This window comes from Vulpes lagopus, chromosome 8 (assembly GCF_018345385.1).
Source record: "Vulpes lagopus strain Blue_001 chromosome 8, ASM1834538v1, whole genome shotgun sequence".
NCBI classification, from domain to species: Eukaryota; Metazoa; Chordata; class Mammalia; order Carnivora; family Canidae; genus Vulpes; species Vulpes lagopus.
In genome coordinates, this window is record NC_054831.1 from 104389652 (window position 1) to 104398179 (window position 8528).

The window sequence follows — 8528 nt, forward strand, 5'->3', positions numbered from 1 at the left end:
ACTGGAATATGAAGCTAGTAGGGAGGGCAAGTCTCCTTATACGGCTTTTCAAAAATTCATTTTGGTGTTGTTTGGTTGACCGGTTACCCATCAAAGTTTGTATTAATACAGATTTTTATTTCATGTAGCCAGAAGGGAAAAATTGAGGGCATGGGCTCCATGCTCAGCGGAGGGTCTGCTTAAGATTCTCTCTCTCTCTCTCTCTCTCTCTCTCCCTCTGCCCTTTCCCCTTCTTGCACTTGCACATGCATGCTCTCTCTCTGTCAATACATAAAATCTTTAAAAAATGTGCACACCTACAGGCATACCACACAGATATTGAGGGTTTGGTTCCAGACCACATAATAAAGGGAATATTGCAATAAAGTAAGTCAAATGAATTTTTTGGTTTCCTAACACATATAAAAGTTATGTTTACACTGTATTGTAGTCTGTGAAGTGTACAATAGCATTATGTCTAAAACAAGAGTGTACACAACCTTAATTTAAAAAAAATACTTTATTTCTAAAAAATATTAACCATCATCTAAGCTTTCAGCGAGTTGTAATCACTGATCACAGGTCACTGTTAGAAATAAAATGGTAGGGATGCCTGGGTGGCTCAGTGGTTGAGCACCTGCCTTTGGCTCAGGTCATGACCCTGGGGTCCTGGGATCGAGTCCCATGTCAGGCTCCCCGCAGGGAGCCTGCTTCTCCTGCCTGGGTCTCTGCCTCTCTCTCTGTGTCTCTCAGAAATATATAAATAAAATCTTAAAAAAATATATAGTAATGACAGAAATAGTCTTAGAATTACCAAAATGTGACACAGAGATTTGAAGTGAGATTTCCAAATGTTGTTGGAAAAATGACGCCGATAGGCGTGCTCTGCACAGCATTGCCACAAAACTTTGCTTTGTAAAAAACACAGTGTCTGTGAAGTGCAACAAAGCAAAGTACAAATAAAGTGAGGCGTGCTCGTATGGATGTATGTGTATATAAAGAAAAAAGACAAGAGGGACATGTACTGTTAACAGTGGTTACATCTAGTGTCGGATTATGAGTAATTCTTCCTTTATACCTCTTATTACATTTTCCAAATTTTCTACACTGAACATACATCGGTTTTGTAATTGGAAAAGAAAACAAAATATAAGGAAAATATGAAGGAAATCTGAGGGCTCCATGACGTGGCTGACTTCAACTCTCAGGTCCTGGATCTCAAGTTTACCTGCAAGTTCTAGAAAAACAGAGAAAATAGCAAGTATGTAGTGTAGCCCAACATTGTAGTGCTGTCTTATGCTGCAACAGAGAACTGTGTGAAGTCCTGTGAGATTCTAGGCCATTCTTTTGAAAAGATTTTTTTCAATACAATGCTTTCTTTTCAAAAATTCATTTTGGTGTCCTTTGGTTGACTGGTTACCCATCAAATTTTGTATTAATACAGATTTTTATTTCATGTAGCCAGAAGGGAAAAATTGAGAGCAACTGCCATTCTTTCCCTGCCCCCAAATCCATCCTAGTATAAGATAAACCCCAAGAAACAGTATATAAGGGCCTCCCATTCCTGACCCCTTTCCCTCTCCACCTCTACTTCCTAATTCATTTTTTGGTGATAATCCAAGGCTGACCTACCAAACTCATACTTTTCACCAAATAAAGACACACACTCCTTACCAGGGGGCTGGCTTTGGCAGCTGGAGCTATTTTGTCAGTCGTCTGAGTCTTTGGAAAACAATTTCAGCTGGCTGCAGCATTTCATCAGGACTCTTCAATATCGGGTACTGGTGGGCCCCACGGCGGATGGTGTATACATAATTCATGACACCAGCTACGGGAGAGAGGACTCGCTGTGATCCCGGAATTCTTACTGAGGGGGAAGAGGAATCTTAGAATATGCTTAAAACAAGTACAGCTGAAGCCATTCTTACAGTTAGATTTTATCTTTCCAAGGGATAGAAAAAAAAAAAAATCAGTGACCACAGCAGCTCTTTCTTGTACAATTGAGAGGATCTTGTACAACACAAAGGAGAAAAATGCATGGCCACTACTAATTTATTGCACTCAAGCAGTAAACCAGGAAGACTAATATTGTTTTAATCTATGCATCCGGTGAGACCCAGGATATTGATATATAAAAGCACTTAAACACACACTTATTGCCCAGGGCTGTCAAGAGCTGTTTTGAATTGGAAAGAGCTGGAAACACCCCCTTTGGAAGAGATCTGCCCAACAGCTCAGCACTATAAATAGTACTGAGTGAGCCTGGCTTGTGGCTCCGGTTGGCCCAAGGCCTAAACTCCTCCCCAGGGACTCCGACCCAGAAGGAAGAAGGCAGATATGGGATCTGGGAAATTGCCTTGTCTCCTTGGTTATTATAGCTTTAAAACAAATATATATATATATATATATTTTTTAAATTAAAAAATATTTCTTTTCTCATCCCTTCCTCCCTCCTCTCTACCTCCCCTTCCATTTCTAAAAAAAACAAAACAGAGCACAGGAGTAAAGGACCCTCTGGGACAATAGCAATACCTGTGTTTAAATCTCACCTCTGTCACTGGTTCAGATGAGTTATTTAATCTCTCTCTGCCTTGATTTACACATTAATGAACTGGGGATAATGATACCTCATAGAGTGGTGATAATACATGTAAAGCACTCACTATAACAAAACACACTCCTTTCATGAGATAACTGTATCTATCTAGGCTTTTTTCCCCTCTCCCTGTTACATATTCTCTTTGGTTGTGGGTATGGATTGGAGGTGACCACTCCACTCAATGGCTTGCATGCACTTCTGCCTGGAAGGGAGACAGGGAGACTGAGTTGACTAATATCGTGAGATTATTTTTGAGCTCTAGGATTCTGAAGAGGTGAGAATTTCCTTCTTTCCCACTAGGGTTCTTCTAGCTGGTTTAGGAATTAAATCGATAAGAGACAGATTAACAGGATCACAAAAACAAAGTTCTATGTGCACGGAGATCCAGTGACGAAATTGAGACCCAAAGAAAGGACCAAAGCAGGCAAGTATTAAACATTTTGGACAAAGAGACAATAAATTTGTGAGTAATTGAGAGGATCAAGAAAACAGGTGTCTGGGAGCTTTAACTCCTAAGGAATTCTAAGCAGAATTTAGAAGTTGAGGTAGTAGATTGCAGAAAAGTAACACAATTTGTCTTTATAGTGTTCTTGACTTGAAAGCTCTCATCTCTGGTGGTAAGGATGTTTTTTTTATATCTCAGTACAGGGAAAGGATTTTTCAGATGGGGGACTTGTTTCCTCCTTTCAGGGGGACAGAGGAGGGTCTGTGTATTCTTGCCCTGCCTATTTCTCAAGTAGCTTCATTTCAAAATAATTGGTGTGTCATCATTGTATATTTTCGGGGCCCTGCTCTGGGCCATCCTACATCCACAGTCCTGTAAAGACTAGTGATTATTTGGCTTTATGAAAGGCAAAGCCAGGTTGACTTTTAAATGGTCCAGAAGGGGACTGAGATAAAAGACACTCGCATGCAGCTCCCTAATCATATTAGATTGCTCGACATTTTTGGACGAGCAATAAGTTGATAAATGAGGAGGGCTGGTCACTGTCATGATTATTAATGAGGAGGCCTGCCATCCTGATGGTAATGAATTCTGATGAGGACGAAGAGATCACCTCTGGGTAAAACCTGCCAATGTGCACTCCCTTGCCTGGGTCCTGTCTCTGCATTTTCCTGGGTTGGTGTCAGAGAGGAGACTCCAGACTCAGACCTGGATAAATGTCATGTAGAGATGAGCCCTGGAGGCATAGGGTGGGAGGGCGCAGTTTAGGGCAGAGAGCAGAGAGCTCCCCGGGGGGCAGCTCTTTCCTTGCCAGCCCTCCACAGACAGGTCTGCTCCACAGAAGCAGCCTTGCTGGATCTTAGCAGGGAAATCCCTCAACGAAAAGCTCCACCTCTGACAGTCTTCGGAGATGAGGTTTCACGTTATTGGAAAATGCAGGAAGGTTTTCTGCCCCTGGAGACACCCCTGAATATGACCAACCCCGTGAGCTGGGAGGTGGTCGTGACTAATGTGCAAGCTCCTCTGCAGCTAAAGACGTGGAGGAGACCACGGGTGTTTGCAGCACATGTCACGGTCAGCTGAACCCTTCTCCCACGGGCCAGGGACTTCAGTGTTGAGCCTCTAGGCGACTCTGCTTTCCTATTAGGCCAAATAGGCAAAGTTCATTTCTATTTCCTAGTCTGATGACCAAAACAAACAAACAAACAAACTGGATGCTCAGTCCAGACTTCCCAAGACTGGGATTCTAGTTGCTACTTTTCTTATTTCGTCATTTCTGAGATTTACTCCCTGGGAGAAATACTGCCCAGGGAAATGTGGGGAGAAGAGCCTCTTGGATACCAGTCCAGGAAAATGATTTTTTTTTTTTTTAAGAACCAAAGCTTAAACTCTCACAGTATTTGTAGGTTGGTGGCATCATCTTATTTCTTACCTCCACCCACGTGACGCAGCCAAGCAGACCCTCTCTCTTCCTGCTGGCCAACCCGCCAACTCCTAGGATTTTTCTGTTTCATTCTGGGAAATCTGTTTGAGAAAGGATAAGCCTCGGATGAGCCTGGAATGAGCTAAAATGAGCTAGAATGGCCTGTGTAGGGGTTGTCTGAGGAGCGGGCAGGGAAGATTCGTGAATCCGTGTCTTGAGGGGAAAATGGAAAAACAGAGGCAGGGCTATTCTTTCCCTCCTAAAGCTACTTTGGTCCAGGAACATCGTGAATTTGGTCACTAGCCATTGTTGAAGACAGTCCTTCTCTTCTCATCATGGATCTTTCTAGCTGCAGGCCATACCAGTCGGGGATCAAGTCTGCTGGGCTGACTTGTGTGGAGGAGAGCCATCTACATGATCCATCCCCTCCAGCATCAAGGGCCGGAAAAGCCCCGACCTTCCAAACCTGGAGATCGAGATGATCTTTTTGCTGCTCCTGTCCAGCTTGGGCTACGGGGTCGGGCCGTGCTCCTCGTCTGCCTGCTTCCCTCGGGGTGGCCTCCCGGAGCAGGACAACCCTTCGCGCCAGGTGTTGCTCACCACCCCCCACCTCCGTCTTCACCCTCCCAGCCTCGGCTTCCCACCCGGTGCCATGTGTCCCCCCATCCTAGCAGCTGGGAGTCTGAAACCGAGGGGTCAGCAGGGTCAGGTTCCCTCCAAAGGCTCCAGGGAAGGATGCTCGTTGGCCTCCTCTGGCTCTGCTAGCAGTTCCTGACAGCCCTCAGCGTGTTGCTGCAGTGTCCCCGTCGCCGTCTTCCCCCAGCGTCGCGCCTCGTCCGTGTCTGAATGTCCTTCTCCTTATGAGGTCACGCCATTCATCGGATGGGGCCCCCGCTCATTCGGAACGAACTCATTCTAACTTGATGACATCTGCAAAATCCCTGTTTCCTAATAGTTACCTTCAGTTTCTAGGAATTGGGACTTGGGAGTCACAGTTTGAGCCACAGCAGGGGAGTGGGGGCTGGCGACCAGCATTCACCCCGAGTTCCATCTCCAGCTTCTCTGTATTGCGGAGGCTGGAAGCCAGGGACTATCTTTCTCATACCCCCTCTTCGGGCTCTTGGTTGATTTTCTGCCGCTAAGAAGCGCTGCGCAGTGAGTGTCACCGCTCCTGCGGTAGCAGCAGGGGAGCCTGTGGCCCTGCCAGGCGGCAGATGGGAGGTTGTGCAGTGACCTCTGGGTGTCCTCCTGCAAATCATCCCTGTGGGCGCTGCAGGAAGCCAGGATCACCAGCGGGAGCTTTCTGAACGTCCTGTAATTCCATTAGCTCCTTGGAAGCTAATGACCTCTTTCCCTGACCTCTGCTTCCTCAGCCTTAGTAACCGTTCTGCAGACCTCCAGTTCCCTGAATTGAATTCATTCCTTGAAATACCTGGAGTAGTCCCTGCTTTTCTTTTTTTGTTTTTTAAATATTTTATTTATTTATTTGTTAAAGAGAGAGACAGAGATAGTGAGAGAGCACATGAGCAGGGAGGAGAGGAGAAGCAGGCTCCCCCCTGAGCCAGGAGCCCGGCCCGGAGCTCCATCCCAGGACCCTGGGCTCACGACCTGGGCCAAAGGCAGACACTCAACCAACTGAGCCACCCAGGTGTCCCGGTAGTCTCTGTGTTGTGTTGTGTTTTATCAACTCCTAATTTGTGTGAGAGTGGAGGGGTGGTATCATTCTGTCTTAGAGACACATCTCAGAATCTCTAAAGGCATGTTAATTTTCCAGTCCAGCCTGAGGTCGCCCTTCAGATTTCTGAGGGGTGGGAAAACACCTCGCCCCTCCTCATCAACATCTGAGAATCACCAGTATAATGATTTTGTACTTTCACATTTGGCTTAAAAGAGAGGCCGAAGGAGGTGTCTCTGGAGGTCACAGTCTTCAAGGGCCAGCACCCTTCATAATTTACGGTAAAATAACGGCTAACTCTGCTGCTCTTAGATCCCATGGAAGCCGCACCTCATCTGGCCGTGAGGACCTGCACAGAAGAGCCCCCTAGAACGTGAGATCCGTGCGGACAAGGACCGGTCCGTGCAGCCCCGCTGGCTGAGACTAGGCCTGGCATGTAGCGAGTTTTAAAATGATTATTGTTTAATTAATGAATGTACTTGGGCAGCCCCGGTGGCGCAGCGGTTTAGCGCCGCCTGCAGCCTAGGGCGTGATCCTGGACACCCGGGATCAAGTCCCACGTCAGGCTCCCTGCATGGAGCCTGCTTCTCCCTCTGCCTGTCTCTCTCTCTCTCTCTCTCTCTCTCTCTCTCTGTCTTCCCAGACTGTCTCTATGAATAAATAAATAAATTATCTTTAAAAAAATTAATGAATGTGCTTATGTTTCTAAATATGTTTCACTTTGTTCCCCTACATCCCTTTAGACTGAAGTCAGACTAGTTGATCATCCATCCAAACCATCTTTCTTTTGTTCTTTCTGTCTTTCTGGACATGCGCTCACATTCTTGGCTCTGTAGCTCCTTCCCTCTTCTGCGTCTTCCTTGTTGAATCCGAACATCTTTTAAGGCTTGTCTCAAAAGCTACCCTCTCTACAGGTCTTTCTGGATCTGTCCTCTCGATGGGTTGGGATCTTTGTGCTCTTATATACTATTTTTTAAAAAGATTTTATTTATATTTATTCATGAGAGACACACACAGAGAGGCAGAGACATAGGCAGAAGGAGAAGCACGCTTCCTGTTGGGAGCCCAATGCAGGACTTGATCCTAGGACCCAAAGGCAGATGCTCAACTACTGAACCACCAGGTGCCCCTTTCATATACTTTAAAAAAATTAATAACTTCATTTTTTTAAGAGAGGGAGGGAGGGGTGAGGAGAGGGAGAGAGAGGAGAGTCTCAAGCAGATTCCTCGCTCTGTGTGGAGCCCATCAGAGGGCTCAATTCTGTGACTCCAAGATCATGACTTAAGGCAAAATCAGGAGTCGAATGCTTAACCAACCGAGCCACCCAGGAGCCCCTAACTTTCGTCTTTTGGGCCCGTTTAGGTTCATAGAAAAATTAAGAAGATAGTACAAAGAGTTCCCATATACTCCCCACCCCTGCACACAGTTTCCCCTATTATTATCATTGTTTATTGTGGCAAAATATGCATAACATAAATTTTACCATTTTAACAATTTTTAAGTGTAATTTTTTGATGTATTAAGTACATTCACACAGTCATGTAATGGTCACCACCCTCTACCTCCTGAACTTTTCCATCTTCCCAGACTGAAACTCTGTACCCATTAAACACTAACTCCCCACTTTTCCTTTTTCCCTTTTCTAACTCTGCCCTACTTTATGTCTCTATGAATCTGGCCATTCTAGTACCTCATATAAGAGGGATCAAACAATATTTATGTGTGTGTGTGTGTGTGTGTGTGGTGTGTGTGTGTCTGGCTTATTTCACATGGCATAATGTTCTCAAGATTCTTTTTTTTTAATTTTTTTTAAAATTTTTTATTTATTTATGATAGTCACAGAGAGAGAGAGAGAGAGGCAGAGACACAGGCGGAGGGATAAGCAGGCTCCATGCACCGGGAGCCTGATGTGGGATTCGATCCCAGGTCTCCAGGATCGCGCCCTGGGCCAAAGGCAGGCGCCAAACCGCTGCGCCACCCAGGGATCCCCTGTTCTCAAGATTCACACATGTTGTGGTATATGCCGGAATTCCATTTCTTTTTAAGGATGCATAATATTCTATTTTATATACATATATCACATTTTGTTTATTTATACGTCAGTGACCATTTGGGTTATTGCCACCTTTTGACAATTGTGAAGAATGCTGCATGAACTTAGGTGTATAGATACCTGTTTCCATCTTTGTTTTTAATTCTTTCAGGCATATACTCAGAATTGGGATTGCTCAATCCTATGGTAGTCCTAAATTTGATTTTTTTTTGAAGAACCTCTACACTGTTTCCACCGTGGCTGTGCCATTTTGCGTTCCTATCCACAGTGCACAAGGGCTCTAATTTCTCCATATCCTTGCCAACACTTGTTAGTTTTCTGTTTCCCTTTTTTATTAATATCTTGCATTACTGT

At 45.0% G+C, this 8528-nt stretch overlaps 1 long non-coding RNA gene across 1 annotated transcript; it reads right to left on the reverse strand.

Annotated features, from left to right (window-relative positions):
• Positions 1–1017: 1017 nt before the first annotated feature.
• LOC121496860 lies at positions 1018–2020 on the reverse strand. The gene is made up of 3 exons (XR_005989359.1): positions 1908–2020; positions 1654–1807; positions 1018–1216 (listed from the first exon to the last, which is right to left on the reverse strand). It is a non-coding gene; the product is annotated as an uncharacterized LOC121496860 (long non-coding RNA).
• Between the last annotated feature and the right edge of the window lie 6508 nt (positions 2021–8528).